Raw genomic sequence first — 16,605 nt, 5'->3', positions numbered from 1 at the left:
TTGGTGATCTTAGGGGCCTTTTCCAGCCCTAATGATTGCCCTTGGCTGGGGAAGAGGCACTGGGCTCTGTGGCTGCAGCACGTGTTCGATGCAATGCAAAGCAATGTAAGCATGGCTGCGTGCCCAACGTATGCCTGATTGCTAGAAGTGTTATTTCAGAGGCAGAACTGAATGCCATCCTGATGGTGAAGGGTTTTATTCCATGTTGGGAGAGATTTGGAGCTGTTGATCCGCCTTGGGCATGCATTGGCGAGGGAGGAGCAGCCAAGCAGAGGGAAAGGCATGCATTAACGGACTTACTGATAGCTTTATGTAAGCACAAACCACCTGCTGCAGATAATCCTCAGTGGGTTCCTGCAGTGGGTGCCTGGTCTGGCTGGAAAATGGAAGATTTGTCCTTTGCTGACAAAGGTCCAAGCTAAAGCCATGGGCTCTACATGCCGGAATCGTTGTGCCTCCCTCCCATGGTCCCATGGAGCACAGCCTGGTGCCATGCGGTGGCCAGGAGAGGATTCAGGTGTCTTCAGCTCGGTGCACACCTGCAGCACCACTCTCTGCTTGGCTTACACTGAACGTTGGTCTGGTCCTGGCTCCATCTCCTCCTATCTCCCTCTGAGCTGTGACCTCCAACCAGCCTTATGCTGCGTGCATAAGCATTTCTGTGCCATATATATAGGTATAAAAACAGGCATATGTGTGAAAAGTATTTGGTGTATCTGGGAGTGTGTGGGGGAAAGTTCTGAGAGCAGCTGCACCCTGCTATTTCCTGGTGCTTCGGGCGTGGGAGGTGTGAGGAGCCACGGGGCTGCTGCCCACACCCATCCTCTGTGCTTCTTCTGCTTTGAGAAAATAATCCATGGGTGGGAACGTAGAGCACGGGTGGGTTTGTGACCTGCAGGCAAAATGCCTCGGGCTGTTCTTGTCCTTGTGCATGGCCGGAGGCACTGGGGGCAGCACTCAGACCTGCGTGCTGCTGCCCCTGCTGCGAGCTGAAGGGGTGAAGCTATTGAGAACAAGGGCTTAGCAAGGCCAAGCTGTGAATATGTGGTGTGAAACATGCTTTGCCCTGCTTGCTCAGCCATGGGCAGTGTTTGTGTTCCCGTACACTGGCCTCCTGCATGTGGGGACAGCTGGCACCGGGGGTTCTGGTGTTCCCTGTGGCAGAGCTGCGCCCGTAACCAAGCCCTCTGCGCAGGGATCTTTCCTAATGTACTTTGCTCCTATGAATAACACAAGGGAGAAGTTTCCAGGGCAACTGGAACAGGAAAATGAAGGAGTCATCATCTATGTATTCATCGAGGATGGTTGGTGCTGGCAGCATCCCGGCTCGTTTCTCAGAGCAGCCTTTGGGATGAAGCTTCCTGCTCACTAAGACAGTATTTAGAGGTTTATGGTTTCCTTCTGAAGGCCAATTTTGCCTTCCCAGCTTCCTGCCTTTCCTTAATTGATACAATCCAGAAGAAGGGGAAAAAAACAAAATGAGGGCAGCAGCATCCAAATGAGTGAGATCTGCTGGAGTGGGAGATGCTGGCCGGCAGCTGGGGCAGGGACTGCGGGGTGTTTCTAGAGCCTGTACAAATGGTCGCCTTTCTTTTCCGCAGTCACAGCATGATTTCATGCAGAGGGTGGTGAGGCACTGTTCACAGGTTGCCCAAGGAGGCTGTGGATGCCCCATCCCTGCAGGCATTCAAGGCCAGGCTGGATGTGGCTCTGGGCAGCCTGGGCTGCTGGTTGGCGACCTGCACACAGCAGGGGTTGGGACTGGAGGAGCGCTGTGGGCCTTTGCAACCCAGGCTGTTCTGTGGTTCTATGATTCATAGCTGAGCTGGGCAGGAACCTCTGGGACCATGTGGTCCCCCTGTGCTTCAGCAGGGCCACCCAGAGCAGTGCCCAACACCATGGCCAGGGGCTCCAGCAGGTCTCCATGAGCACCAGGCTGATGCTGAGTCTCTGAAAAGCTGAAATATCCCCTGTGTATTCGTTAAATATATGCTGTGAGTTGAAATTCTCCCCACGTATTCACCAAACACACGTGGGCAGTCGAGCCATCCCCGTTGCTCAGCGTGACCCAGATGCACCTTCTGCTGCTTCACACCTGGCTGCTGGTGATGCCTGCTGCTGATGTCCCTGTGCCCCAAGTGGTGCCACCAGGAACTGTGTCCCTGCATTGGCTCCTGCTCAGGGCTGTTGGATGTGGCTTTCAGCAGGCTGCATGGAGACATCTTTACCTCTTGGTTGATGATATGTTTGTCATACATCACTGCAAAAATTGGCAGTCGGAGGGAACTGCAGCACAGGAGCCAGCTGATGCGCCCCAGGAGGCATCTGAAGGTGAAACCAACCCGGGCTGACTCCTTTCTTATTTCTGCCCTGCAAAAATGTCCTCTGCAGCGATCCTAAATTTGGGTCCTCCTCCATCCAGCAGATTTGCTGGGACCATTTTCACATAACTTGATAAAAACGTTTCATCGGTCCTCATCCCAAATCTTCTCCAAAATAGAAAAGTGTGAAGTAGCCAAACATATCTAATGTGGCTTTGTTCTTCTGACTACAGCTACTTACAATGAAAAGCTTTCATGCTGGGACACTGAGCGATCCTCCCACTCTCAGGGAGCAGAGTGGTCACACAGGTTGTGGTCTCTGTCTCCCCTCTGCTCTGGGGGACCCCCAGAAGTGCCATGCAGAGGCAGGAGCCCCAGCTTGTGAGCAGCACCACCAATTATGAGCTGAGCCAGGCACAGCTGCTGCCCAAACATCTGCCCACTAAGCAGGTTGTTGGATCACGCCTGAGGAAGTGGAGATGCACTTCTAGGTCCTCCTTAGCCCAAGGGTATGGCTCGACAGGAGCCAGCCTGCCTCCTGTTCTCTGGAAGCCTTCCACCTCTGTGCAGCTACAGACCTGGCTTCAATGCCAGGAGGGGAAAATTCCCTTTTTATTGCTGGAAACATCATTGTTCCTCAGCTTGCCTCATCAGTAACCTCAGAGTGCCTTGTGTCCAAGCCAAAGGACTTCAGTGTTACTGTAAAAATCCACCATATTCTCCTGTTTTCTTCCTTTCCTCTTCAGTTCTGAGTTGGGGAGGGATTGAAGTTGGCCTTTAGGACTTTGAAGCTGTAGGAGGCTATGAGTCAGACCAAGAGGAGTCCCTGCTGGGTATAAGGAGGAACGTTTTCTCGCTGAGTGCAGAGGTGGCTCAAAGAGATGGGGCCATCTCCATCCCTGGGGGGGTTTGAGACATGACCACACAAAGCCCTGAGCAACCCCACCTGCCCCAGAGCTGGCACTGCTTGTGCTGGGAGCCCCTGCACTATGAACCATGTGGTTCTCTCTTTGCTTTCCCTGTATGGTACAGTGCCATCCAGAGTGCTCTGCTAAAAACACTGAATGTGTTTTGCTGGAAACACAGCAGTGCAATAGGTGCAACCTACAGCTGAGATCTGCCTGGCTCCTCCAGGCTCACAAAGCTGTGCGTCTTCTGCAGAGCGTGGGCACGTGAGGTTTGTGCTGTGTATGATAAGAGCAGCGTGCAGGTAGGCAGTAAGGAGATTGAGGAAGAGATGAGCAGCTTTGTCTAAGAGATGTTTATGGAAGGCGGTTTCTGAAGCAGAGATTTCATACCACGGCTTGCGTGGCACAACCATCCCGCTCACAGCATTGCTCCAGCAATGGAAATCCCACATCTGCCCTGGGAAACCATCCTTAAGAAAGGCAGAATATTACCTTTCCCATTTTTCAAGCTGAGAACCAAGCTCACGTATCACTGAACATCTCAAGGAAGGGTCCTCCGTGTGAAATGTGGTGATGGAGTGGTCGCAGTGGGCCCAGGCACTGTGCTGGAGCTCCCTCTGGCCGCGGCCCATCCCCATGGCTGCCCCTGGGTGAGCAGGAGGGCCAGCAGGGTGAGGTTCGGGTGAAAACTTGACCCACTCAGCTGTGTTTTGGGACAGTAAAGAGGAAGATGCTGGGCTGATGTGGTGAGGTTTGGGTGGAGGGAAGGTGTCTTTAGCTAGAGTGAAGCAGTGAGAGCAGTAGGCAACGAGATGTATTCATCTCCCTGATGGTGAGTCTGTTCTGCTCGCCCCACTCAGCAGCTGCACCCCAGGGAGCCCTTCAGCTATGGGACTGTGAAGAAGCCCTGTTGGAGTGGCCGAGGGGACCCTGCATGCCATCAGAGTCACCCGAAATGACCCCTCTGTGCAGCTCCTGGAAAACAAGTTGCACAATTAGCGCTGCGGCGTTAACGCACGCTGACACAGCACTGCTAATTATAGAGCTGAGGCTCAAGGAAGCACTGCACCGTTAGCACTTCTTGGGCAAATCTGTCAGATGTGTGTGCTGCACTGATCTGCAGGGCTCAGAGCTGCTCCCACAGAATGGAGGTCACAGCAAGAGGCCGTGGGGACCTGCTCTGCAATGGCAGGGAAATGCAGCCCTGCAGTGAGCTGTGGGCTCAAGTGCTGCAAGGCAAGGAGCTCCTGCCAGTACTTGAAGGGAGCAGATAAACAGGAGGGGAACGGCTGTTTGTGAGGCTGGGTGGTGATGGGACAAGGAGAATGATTTTAAAGTGAGACAGGGGAGGTTTGGGTTGGATATGAGGAGGAGGTTTTTCCCCCCGAGGGTGGTGAGGCAGTGGCACAGGTTGCCCAAGGAGGCTGTGGATGCCCCATCCCTGCAGGCATTCAAGGCCAGGCTGGATGTGGCTCTGGGCAGCCTGGGCTGCTGGTTGGCGACCTGCACACAGCAGGGGTTGGGACTGGAGGAGCGCTGTGGGCCTTTGCAACCCAGGCCATTCTGTGATGCTATGATTCCCACCACCCACAAGTGTTTCTGGTCTCTGTGCTTCCACCAGGAGAGAAGGGAATAGCCTGAGTGCAACCTGCTGCTGTCTGTAACCTCCATCACTGAGCCAGCAGCGTCTGAGCACCATTTCTCTCTAAATGTGCAGCTCTCTCCTTACAGGGGAGAAATATAAGATAAAAAGAAATGAATGTGTTCAGATCAGAGCAACCCCCAGTTGTCCTTTGCTTGCTGATTTTGGAGGGTTGCTACCACATTAAAATCCTCCCTACTATCATCCTCACTGCAATGCCCCCACGGCCCGTTGTGCTCCCACACCTCGTACTGTGGGTAACATCCACGACCGCTGAGCACTGAAGCTCCCACAGTGGGTCAGATCCAGTCCTCACGCCCCAGGCTGTGCTGGGCAGGGAACCAAGGCCAGAACCTTTCCAACTCCAGGGATTCTGTGATTCTATGATCGCATGCCACTGCCTGACTTGGCAGCTGGGTGTGTGGGTGTCAGTGAGCTCCGGAACAAAGCGATCACATGCACGGTGTTTGGTGGGCACAGGCAATGCCATGGAGCATTCGTTAAAGGTGCCACTTAGGGAGCAATTTCCCATCTGCAGAAGTTAATAGCGTTAAAGCCGCCACTCGGCTCCCGCAAATGTGGCTTTACGCTGCAAATCTCTTTGAGACTCATAATTCAATCCTATTTGGGAGCAAGTTCCTTAGATTTAGAGCAATGAATATTTAAATGTGAGCAGTTGAACCGTTTTCAATTTCTGACATCGTTGGTGAATCAAAAACTGAATATGAGCCAGCAGTGTGCTCATGCAGCTTGGAAAGCAAATGGTGTCCTGGGCTCCATCAGCAGAGGGGTGGCCAGCAGGGACAGGGAGGTGATCGTCCCTCTCTGCTCTGCTCTTGTGAGGCCCCATCTGCAGCACTGCGTCCAGGGCTGGGGGCCCCAGTACAAGAAAGACAGGGAGCTGCTGGAGAGGGTCCAGAGGAGCCACAGAGATGAGCAGAGGGCTGCAGCACCTCCACTACAAAGACAGGCTGAGGGAGCTGGGCTTGTTCAGCATGGAGAAGAGAAGCTGCGGGGTGACCTCAGTGCAGCCTGCAGTACCTGAAGGGAGCCTGCAGACAGGAGGGGAGTCAGCTCTTGGAAAGGGGAGATGGCAGCAGGACAAGGGGAAATGGTTTGGAGTTGAGGGAGGGCAGCTGGAGGTTGGATGTCAGGGGGAAGTTGTGTGCTGTGAGAGTGGTGAGGTGCTGGAACAGCTGCCCAGAGAGGCTGTGATGCCCCGTCCATCCCTGGAGGTGTTGGAGGCCAGGTTGGATGGGGCCCTGGGCAGCCTGGGCTGCTGTGAAATGGGGAGGTTGGTGGCCCTGCATGGCACAGGGGGGTTGGAGCTTCGTGATCCTTGAGGTCCCTTCCAACCCAGGCCATTCTGTGTTCTATGGTAGCTGGGAGCCAGAAGTTCCCCTTCTGTTGGTCTGCCATTTCTACCATCTCTTGTTTCTCCAATTCACTTGGAGACATCTGTGAAGGATCCACTTTTCTGATTAGCCACGCAGGGCTTCCTAGAAATGGAGCACTGCAGCACGTGGTTGCTGTGCCCTGGGAAGCACACAGCCACACTGCATGCACAGCTCTGCTCATGGGACTGCCTCCCACTGAATGTGTGATCCCACATGTGTGATAGAATCATATCATAGAATGGCCTGGGTTGCAAAGGCCCACAACACTCATCCAGTCCAACCCCCTGCTGTGTGCAGAGTTGGTTTTCCTCCTGAAGCAGATGGCAGACGTGGCCTCTCTCCTTCTCCACAACTTTACATATCCATGGCTGCTTCTCTGCTTGATGTGTTGTGCAAAGCTGAGGTCACAGAGCTGCTGGAGGACGAGGGCAGCGGGCTGCTGGCTCCCTGAGCTCAGTGCTTCCTCCCAGGCAGTCGCTCCCCATCGCACAGGAGAAGAGGTGAGCAAGAAGCAGCTTCTGAACTGGGCAGGAAGCAATCCAGTGTTGGACCCTGGATTCTGTGCTGCCTCTTTGTTCAGCATCAATTTGATGACAGCGTGGCCTAGCTGAATCTGAGGAGCTCTGGGACTCCAATAACTTCCATTACAAACCCTCTCCCATGTCACTACTCACCGAGGAGCATAAAGCCAGCAGGATCACTCTGCCTTCCTGTGCTGAGAAGTTCCCAGCTGTTTTGTTTTGCACCACACTCTTGGTCCTTCGTTACCTCTGCATCACCCATCCCCGTATTTACCTTCAGAGCGACTCTTCTCACATTTGGATTGGTTTGAATTTGGGAGAGTCTTCTACAAAGCAGTTCCTAACTCCTGTAGGCATTACATTATGGAATAACTTAATGCTGTGCTCTGCCATAGGGGTAAAGTCATAGTGCTAGTGGGGTGGAGGTGAATGCATTTTGGTGGGGAATGACATCAAGCCTCGAGTGCCAGGGGAGATTCAGGTTGGATGTTGGGAAAATCTTCTCCCCAGTTTGCAGTCAAGGGCTGGAATGGGCTGCCCTGGGAGCTGGTGGGGTCACCAGACCTGGAGGAGTTCCAGAACCTTGTGGATGTGGTACTGAGGGACATGGTTTGGTGGGAAATGCTGGTGGTAGGCGGATGGTTGGACTGGATGATCTTGGAGGTCTTTTCCAACCTTGGTGATCCTGTGATTCTGTGATTCCTGAGTGTTTGACAGAATGCCTTCATGTGCACACTGCTCACATGGGCACAGGATGCGTGGCACTTCACAGCTCTTCCAGTGAGGATGGGGAAAGGAGAAATCAGTATAAGGAGAGGAAAGTCTGACAGTGGGAAAATAGAAGGGTGAAAGACAAGAGAAATAGAAGAGAGCCTCTGCAGAAAACTACAGCAGAACTCAGCCATAGGATGGCACAAATCCCTCTGGGTTCATTAACCACTAATGGAATAGATGAACAGAATTTGTCACACACTTAAGGAGCATTTGGGAAAATGAATCATAGAATCATAGAATCATAGAATCATAGAATGATGGAATAGCTCAGGTAGGAAAAGCCCTTAAAGATGATGGAGACCAACCCCAGCCCAACCATCCCACCCCAACTCTACCAGCCCTCCGCTAAATCATGGCCCTGAGCACCACATCCAAACGGTTTGAAACACAGCCAGGGATGGGGACTCCACCACCTCCCTGGGCAGCCCATGGCAGTGCTTAGCAGCCCTTTCTGTACAGAAGTGTTTCCTGACATCCAACCTCAACCTCCCCTGGCACCACTGGAGGCCACGAAGAAATAACGTGGGAAGAATCTCACACCCTGTAAACATCTTTCCTTTCTCATAAGCACTTCATGCCCAATTCCCACGCAGAGGCGAGCTTTCTGAGGTCTTCTTCACCCCTGGGCTTTAGCAATCTGAAACAGCACAGAGAGAAGCCAGGGGCGTTTCGAACGGCAGCAGCAACCACCGGCAGTGCTCAGCGCTCAGCACTGGGTGGCAGGCTGTCCCAGGCAGGGAGCAGGCAGAGGCGAGCGGATTCGGTCCTCAGTCACATTACTGAGGAAGAAGTTACTTCTTGTCTCCAGTTAGAGGTGGGACGGAGGGCACAAGATTTCTGTGGGGCCTGCAGTGAAATGGGGGGAGCCGTACCATGGAGAACAGGGGATCCTTGCTGTGAAAGGCTTCTGCTGGGTCCAAGCTCTGGTCGGAGAGCAACTCCCAGTGTGGGAGGCAGGTGACCGAGGGCAGCCACAAGCAAGGGAAGGGACTGTGCCCCTCTGCTCTGCCCTCGTGAGGACCCAACTGCAGTGCTGCGTCCAGGCTTGGGACCCCCAGTACAGGAGGGATGTGGGGCTGTGGAGAGGGGCCAGGAGGATGCTGAGAGCAGCTCTCTATGGAGAAAGGCTGAGGGAGCTGGGGGTGTTCAGCCTGGAGAAGACTCCAGGAAGACCTTATTTCAGCCTTTCTGTGCCTAAATGGGCCTATAGGAAATCTGAGGGGGGCTCTTTGTCAGTGATAGCGATAGCACAAGGGGTAAAGGCTTTAAACTAAAAGAGGGGGGAGATTTAGATCCAGCATTAGGAGGAAATTCTTCTCTATGAGAATGGTGAGGCACTGCCACAAGCTGCCCATGAATTTGTGGATGTCCCATCCCTAAAAGTGTTTGAGGCCATGTTGGATGCAGCTTTGGACAACCTGACCTATTGACAGTGTGCCTGCCCATGGCAGGGAGCTGGAACCAGATAAAGTTCAGGTCCCCTCCAGCCCAAACCATTCTAGGATCCTAGGTATGTCTAGGTATTGGCATGTCTAGGTATTGGCAGAGCACTGAGCACATCCCTCCTGGTGGTTTGCATATCAGCACCAGGGCCAGACTGGAGATGACACAGCTGAGGGCTGTCCCTCTTCCTTTGAGGATCTCAGCGATTGCTCCAGCCCATGCACCACGGCTGATCCATTGGCTGGAGGGCTGCTCTTTGCTGAAACCCTCCTGCAGTATCTGGGACTCCCAGCAGTCCTCACTGCTCTCTTTGCTGCAATGCCTTTGTTTTAGTTGGCAGAACCCAGAGCTTCCCCTGCCAAGAGCAGATGTCATTTATTGACTGCTTGAGCCACATCTGCTCCTAGGACATGCAATGTCAGGATCAGTGGTTTATATCTGAGACACAGAATCCCAGCATGGCCTGGGTTGCAAAGGCCCACAGCGCTCATCCAGCTCCAACCCCCTGCTGTGTGCAGGTCGCCAACCAGCAGCCCAGGCTGCCCAGAGCCACATCCAGCCTGGCCTTGAATGCCTGCAGGGATGGGGCATCCACAGCCTCCTTGGGCAACCTGTGCCAGTGCCTCACCACCCTCTGGGGGAAAAACTTCCTCCTCATATCCAACCCAAACCTCCCCTGTCTCACTTTAAAACCATTCCCCTTGTCCCATCACCATCCACCCTCACAAACAGCCATTCCCCCTCCTGTTTTTATGCTCCTTTCAAGTACTGGAAGGCCACACAGGCAAACCCTTCCAACCAGATGGGCTGCACAGGAGGAACAGACTTTGATCTGCACAAGACTACAGCTGTGCCTGGGTGCTGTCCTAGAAAGCAGTAGTTGACCACAGGCACAGCCACACCAAGACCTTTCCACTCGGGGAAAGTTTGTGGTTTTGAAAAGCTAAACATACACATGAATTTGGGTCCATGTCTGATCCTCACTGATTTACCAGTGCAGATGGAGCCCTGGCCCACCCCCTGGTGAGGGGGCTGCAGGGGCATCTGTTTGCTCATGGCTGTCCATGGTCCATATGACCACATGCATTGGCTGGGATTGCTGAGCAGAGCTCCCTGTGAGCTAACCCTTCTTGTGATTATGGGGCTCCTTACCCCAAAGTTTAGGCAATTTGGAAAGCAAGACCTGTAGAACAGCAGAAAGCGATCTGATCCTGTGCGAGCTGCTGCGCTACCTTGGACACCAGCACCAGAGCCTGGGCGTGCTGCCGTGTGGCATTAAATGGCGTGCTGCCTTCCCCTCAGCCCAGCTGAGAGCAGCCCAGGTTCATTAAGCCAATTTGCATTCAGATCTATATGAAGTCATTAAGAAGTGCCAGACACAAGAGTGAAACTGGATGAAAGCTTCACCGGTGGGAACAATCAAAGGAAATCCCAGTGCTTGAGCTCCAGTTTGCCTCAACAGAGTGGAATTCAATTAAAGGCTGATTTAATTTGTTTAGTTCGGAGAAAAGGCAGCTGACTGGGTGTTGGACATTTCTTTGGCTCTGAATCATCCGTAAATACCAAGGGTTGTTGTAAGCAGGTTGGAACCAACGCACTGGCCCAAGCCCACTGCCAGCCTCCAGCCAGGGAGCAGAGAAGGCAGAATCAGCCCTCACTGATGGAGAGCTGACACGGAGCTGCTCCCAGGGCTCTCTAGGAGAAAGTCCTCCAGACTTTGGCTGCCTGGGGTCCGTGCTTTCCTCCAACACAGCTGGTTGTGCTGTGAGCCCTCCGCACAGCACTGCAGCTACAGATGCAGCTTCTCACCTCAGCAGCGTTTGATTCAGCAGTTGCCTCCCTGTGGACCCTGAGATAAGGACGGCCCCCAGTTGTGATCAGGAGATGATTGGGCATCCTGTGTTACTTATTATCTTCCTGTTCTCATTTTCTTCTTTTGAGAAAATGCTATCTGTTAAATCAAGCGATTCATCCTCTGCCAGCACACGGGACAAGCAGTGCCCTGCTTGGTTTCCATATGCCAGGTTTCTGGCTGGGGGCACTGGAAATGGGTGGGTTCAGAACAACCCCCACATCCCAGCACACCCACAGTCACTGCTGGATGGAGCAGCACGAGTGCCCAACCTTTGGGCTGTCTGCCTGGGCCACACAGAGCAGAGAGGAATTGTCTTGGGCCACATATAAAACATGTAACAGTTAAGGCACATAACTATCAAAACTATTTTTATTCTTTTTATACTTGTCTATTAGAGCATAAGAAAAAAAAAGAGAGCAACAAAAGCATAAAAGCCACAGGGAATCACTGCTGTGAGTGCAATGGGAATGGCAACACGGAGCTGCCTCGCCTGCAAAACAAAGCAGAAACTCTGACCCTGAGCCCATGGCACAGCTGTGCTGCTGATAAACACGGGCACTTGCTCTGCCTGTGGAGTCAGCTCTTGGAAAGGGGAGATGGCAGCAGGACAAGGGGAAATGGTTTGGAGTTGAGGGAGGGCAGCTGGAGGTTGGATGTCAGGGGGAAGTTGTGTGCTGTGAGAGTGGTGAGGTGCTGGAACAGCTGCCCAGAGAGGCTGTGATGCCCCGTCCATCCCTGGAGGTGTTGGAGGCCAGGTTGGATGGGGCCCTGGGCAGCCTGGGCTGCTGTGAAAGGTGGAGGTCCCTTCCAACCCAAACCATTCTGTGATTCTGTGATGTGTGCCCTCTGACCCAGTGATCTAGGATCCAGCCATGTTTCATTTAATCCAACCCTTCTGTGCTAAGTGTGTGGCTCTGACACAACAAGCACTCTCCCCACTGCTGCTGAAAAGAAGGCAGTGCTGCCTCAGAGCTCTCCTGGCCAGGGATGGTCACCAAAACCTGACAACGCCTTTTGCCTTTTGCCGTGGGGCCCATGGACCCACAGCAGCAGCAAAATGCAGGTAGGGAGCAGGGAGGCTGCTGAGAAGAAGCCCCATTCTCAGCAGGAAGCTGTCCCTTAGGGGGACAAGGGAGCATTTTCTCATCTGCTGAAGTTGAATTTGAAATACGCAGCCCCATAGGGGAGGAATGAAGTGATTGAAATGGATTTGTCCTTCACCTCTTCAGAAGCCAATTGGGTGCCGTGCCTGACCTCACGTTAGAGATGTGTGCGCAAGGCTCTCGCTTGTCTCTGCTTGTCTGTGCAAAGGTTCTCTGCTTGTCTGCGTAAAGCACAGACTCATTGGCAGGACTGAGCAGAACTCCTCACTAACTAAAATATTTGATGGGAGGAGATGTAGATTTTCTGCTGTACCTTTCAAGCAGGGAAATCCTTTGGCCGTGGGCTCACCAGACATTTTCCCATCTCCTGTACGTGACACATGAGCGCATGAGCAGAGCTCATCTCTCCCTCCTGCCCTTGCCCACATCCTCCCCCCATCCCCTGCCCTGTGCCACCCCAATTGCTCAGCCAGCTCCACAGGTGCTGCTGTCCATCCCACTCTGCCTGTCCCAGCCCATGGGCTGCACAGCAGCCCAGCACGCAGCCCCAGGCTCTCTGTGGCTCACTGAGGTGGGCAGGGGGTGCAGGCAGTGCAGTGCCTTGCAGCAGGGCAGCTGTGGGGCAACAGGACAGCTGTGGGGCAGTGGGGCTGCATGGCTGTGCTGGGGCTTTTTGCCCCTCTGAGTTACCCGCTGGGGAGAAGGCCTGGGAAGCATGGTGAAGGGATGGTGCTCTTCAGGAGAGCTGTGTTCCCCAAAGACTGAGTGCTGCACATAGCTCAGTGCCTCAGTTTCCCTACTATGGAGGATGCTGGAGGTTGGTGGAGTTGCTGGGCAAATGCTGAGGCTGGTACAAATCTGTCAGGGTTTCTCTAGTAGCTCTAACACAGCAGTTGACAGACACGCTGTTGCCAGCCAACTCCTGCAAACTAAACCTGTCTTCCGCAGCACTTGGCAAAGACTTCATTTAACACTAAATAAATACAGCATTCTTGGAACCACTTCCCTTTAAGATGAGCAGGCTGGATGAAAGGCTTCCCTGGCTCTTCCAGCCACAAGATTTATTTTCTTGCTTAACGAATCAACGCTGTTGGATGTCTGTGCCTCAGGTTTTCCTTCCTGCTTCTATCATGTCTGTTTATCAGAAATTATCACCTGTTTACCCGAGATAAGGCAAACAGTTTGCTCATCTGAGCCTTTCAGAGACACCCTACAAACATCCTTTGTAGTCTGAACCGGACAGGCAGCATCCTACAGCCCCATGTGGGTGCACAGCTCACGCTTGTTGGATTTGTTGATGCTGTGAGTGAGATCAGTGTGCGGCTCCAAGCAGCAGAGACGTGGAAGTTGTGCTGTGCTCTGCGGGGAGCATCTGGCCAACTTCAGAGCTTGGAACCAGAAGGAGAAAGCAAAAGCTGCTCTCCTCAGAGAGCAGTGGGGAAAGGCACCTCTCCCTTCTGAGCTGGACTTTGGGCCATGGGCACATTGTGGCCATGCACACAGACCCACGTTGCCCCATGGCACCTCTCTTCTTGCTGCTGGATGTGAGTAACCAGCGATCCTGCACTGCTCCCTCTGCTTGAAAAGCACATCTTTGTGGGGGCAGAGGAACACTGGGGTCTGTGGGGTGACAGCACATCTCCCTCCGCATTCCTTGCTGGGGTTAAGGGTACGGCCAATGCTTTCAAGTGCAGACTAATCACAAGGAATTTATCTTGTCAGCTTCCCTTTCGTAACAGGAAGTGTACCCGACAAACAGTAATTGTAGGAAATGTACAATGACCAAGGCAAAGGTAGAAACTTTGCTCTCAGTCATCACTGTGTGCAGATGGGACAAGGAGAAAAGTAAAACACTAGTGGATTTTCTTCATGGACGTTAATCTTTTTTTTAATGAGAAGTTATTTTGTCACAAAAGCCAGCTGGCTCTCTGGCTGCTTGGGAGCCCTGCTCACCAACACTGGTGAGCCCCCAGGGAATCCCATATGGAGGATCCTAGGGCATCCCTGCAAGGGAGCCAAAGCATCTCAAACCCCTGTGGTCCAATTTTGGACACCAGGAATCCTCAGCAAGCAGCAAGAACTATGCCCAAGCTTGCTAGAAGGCCCTCAGTGCCCATGGAAATGCATGGCTCTGGGCATTTGTTTCCAATTCTCAAGTTCCATAGGACTTCAGTATTCACTGATTTGACTGACAGTCAGCTAAGGTGAGAGGAACCACTCACAGACATGGCTAACACTCTGCTTCAATTCCATCAAGTATCATTTATCAGATCATTAAAATGATGCATTTTGCTTATTTCAAAACATTTTTTCCCTACATTTCCTTCTCTTGGAAACCCTTTTAAGGATTCTTTTTTGAGGTTTCAGAGCAAGATGTACTTTTCTATGCCCTGTGCTGACTTTCAGCTGGAGAGGAAATCCAACATTCAACCACCTCTTGGCTCAGCTGGGTTCAGCCTCCATCCTTCAGACCCTCAGAAGGATTGGCTCCAAACCTGGGCTGGGGAAGGCCCTGCAATGCATCGGCCCATCTGTAAGCATCACCCATCTGTAAGCTCAGGGCTGTGGGGATCAGGGAGGAAGAGTCCCAGAGGAGATCGCAGCACACTGCCAGCCTATGGGGCTGGCCCCCTTCTCTCCCACCCTCATAAACTAAGGAATTCTGCTAGTGAAACCATGCTAATGTGAAACTGGGGTGAGAGGAACAACAAGCTGAACCTTTGCTGTCCTGTCTGTTTAGCTGAAATTCATGAGGAGCCCAAACCCATGCCCAGCATCAGCTGAGAGCACTGAATGCACACCCTAACCTGGGAGCAGCGACTGTTTTCATGTACACAGTCCTCTGTTGATATTTCATCCCGTTTTCATTCCAACAATTAAGAAAGAGCCCTCTTTGTGCTGCAGTAATAAAAGGGCCAGGTGTGCTGGTTAATAAACAGACAAACCTATTTCAACCATAAATGGCATTTTTAGGCCATGTTACTCTGATAGCTCTGTACCGTCCTGCCCCGTGTTCCCCCGTTTCTCTTGGAGGCTTTTTGGGATCTGCAGTGAGTTTCTCCCCACATCTGTTCTACAGGGGATGTTTCTGCAGCAGGCCACAATCCCACAGACTTCTTGGCCATTTCTCGAGAAGAGCTCTGAATGTCTAATGGGAGAAAAGAAGTTTGGCAGAGGTCACGGCACACACATGCAGCCCATGGGCTTCCCTTTGGCCTGTCATCCTCAGCAATGCCTCTGTGCTTGGGTGACATCTGCACCTCGCCATGGCCAAACTCCTCAGCAAAGAACCCCCAGAAAGCTTCAAAGTTGAACAGAGAGCAACCAGTAAGTACTGAGCTCAGTGCAGGCCATGAGTGCTGAGCTATCGGCGTAGGCGGTGTCTGCTCAGGCACTTTGGCACCATCAGCAAGGGTACGGATAACAAACAGGGAGCCTGGAGCTTGAACTCACACTCCTGCAGGCAATAAGTTTTGCCCACAGAATTGCCTACACTGAAAAGCACAGGGACTTTCCAGCAAAAGCTCCTGGTGTGACACAACAGCACACACCCACAGCCCATTTTTCCTACTGACACACGCAGCCTTAGCATGTCCAGGAAACGCTGACGGGTCTGTGCCACCGTGCTCGTCTCAGCCAAACCTTTTCAGGCTCTGTTTCCAGTTACCCAGCAACACCTACATCATTCTGCATGGGTGGCAAAGATGCCAAGCTTAACCTGTAGAATCAGACTAGCATGACTGCATGCCGCAGAGGCATTTTTTGAGCTGGCAGATGAGAGAGCTCAGGGCCCAAAAGAAGCTCAGCTGTGGTCTTGGATCTGGGGAGCTCCACTGCAAATCTGGCATTTGAATCTAGTCCTTTGGCTTCTGATACCAAGGTAAGAGTTTTCTATGTTAAGATTTCTTTTTGGCTGCTTAAATCTCTGCTAATCTCTCTCCTCCTCCTCCCACCCCTTGCAAAAAAAAAGTGTATCCCAAAATAGCGAGGTATTTCTGCAATACAACTACATCTCTGCGTGCCGCAATGCTCCCAGTAGTCCTTCCCCACATACTGCAATGTGTAAGGGCAGGTGTTGTCATGGCTCTACAAATTCTTTCCTCCCTTCCTTGGGTCTCTGTCCGAGGTCATGTCTGCAGTGATGTGGCTGTGTGACCTGGGATCAGACTGGCAGGAAAAAGCTGACTGTGAGAAAAAACTGGAGATGCCTCAGTGGAGATCATCCTTGGCTTAGGAGGCACACGTAAGATTTGCCCTTGGCCCCAGTCTGAGCCACGTTGTGCATCTGCCTGCGCTCAGCCCTGCACCTTGCTAATCCCAACACCAGCTCACTGACTTGACCCTACACCTTGATCTTGGGCTTGCACATTTGCTGTGGACTTGTCTGGTGATGGGACTGTGGCCCAACGTGGTCACTGTCACCAGCCCTGCTCTGCTTTGCTGGCTCATCTGCCTTGGGACTGTGCCCATCACTGAGGCCAGTGCCCTGCTAGCCTTGGTGCAGGCACAGCTCCCAGCTCCTGCCTGAGAGCAGCCCACTCCCCTTATTCGCTGGCAGTGTCTCCTTTCTCTCTGGGTTAAGGAACCATCCAAGGAATCACAACCAGGCCCTAGGTCCCTCAAGCAGGTGCCTTTCTTGGG

The sequence above is a fragment of the Tetrao urogallus genome, assembly GCF_951394365.1.
Source record: "Tetrao urogallus genome assembly, chromosome: 2".
NCBI lineage: Eukaryota > Metazoa > Chordata > Aves > Galliformes > Phasianidae > Tetrao > Tetrao urogallus.
Note: the sequence above shows the minus strand (reverse complement) of the source record.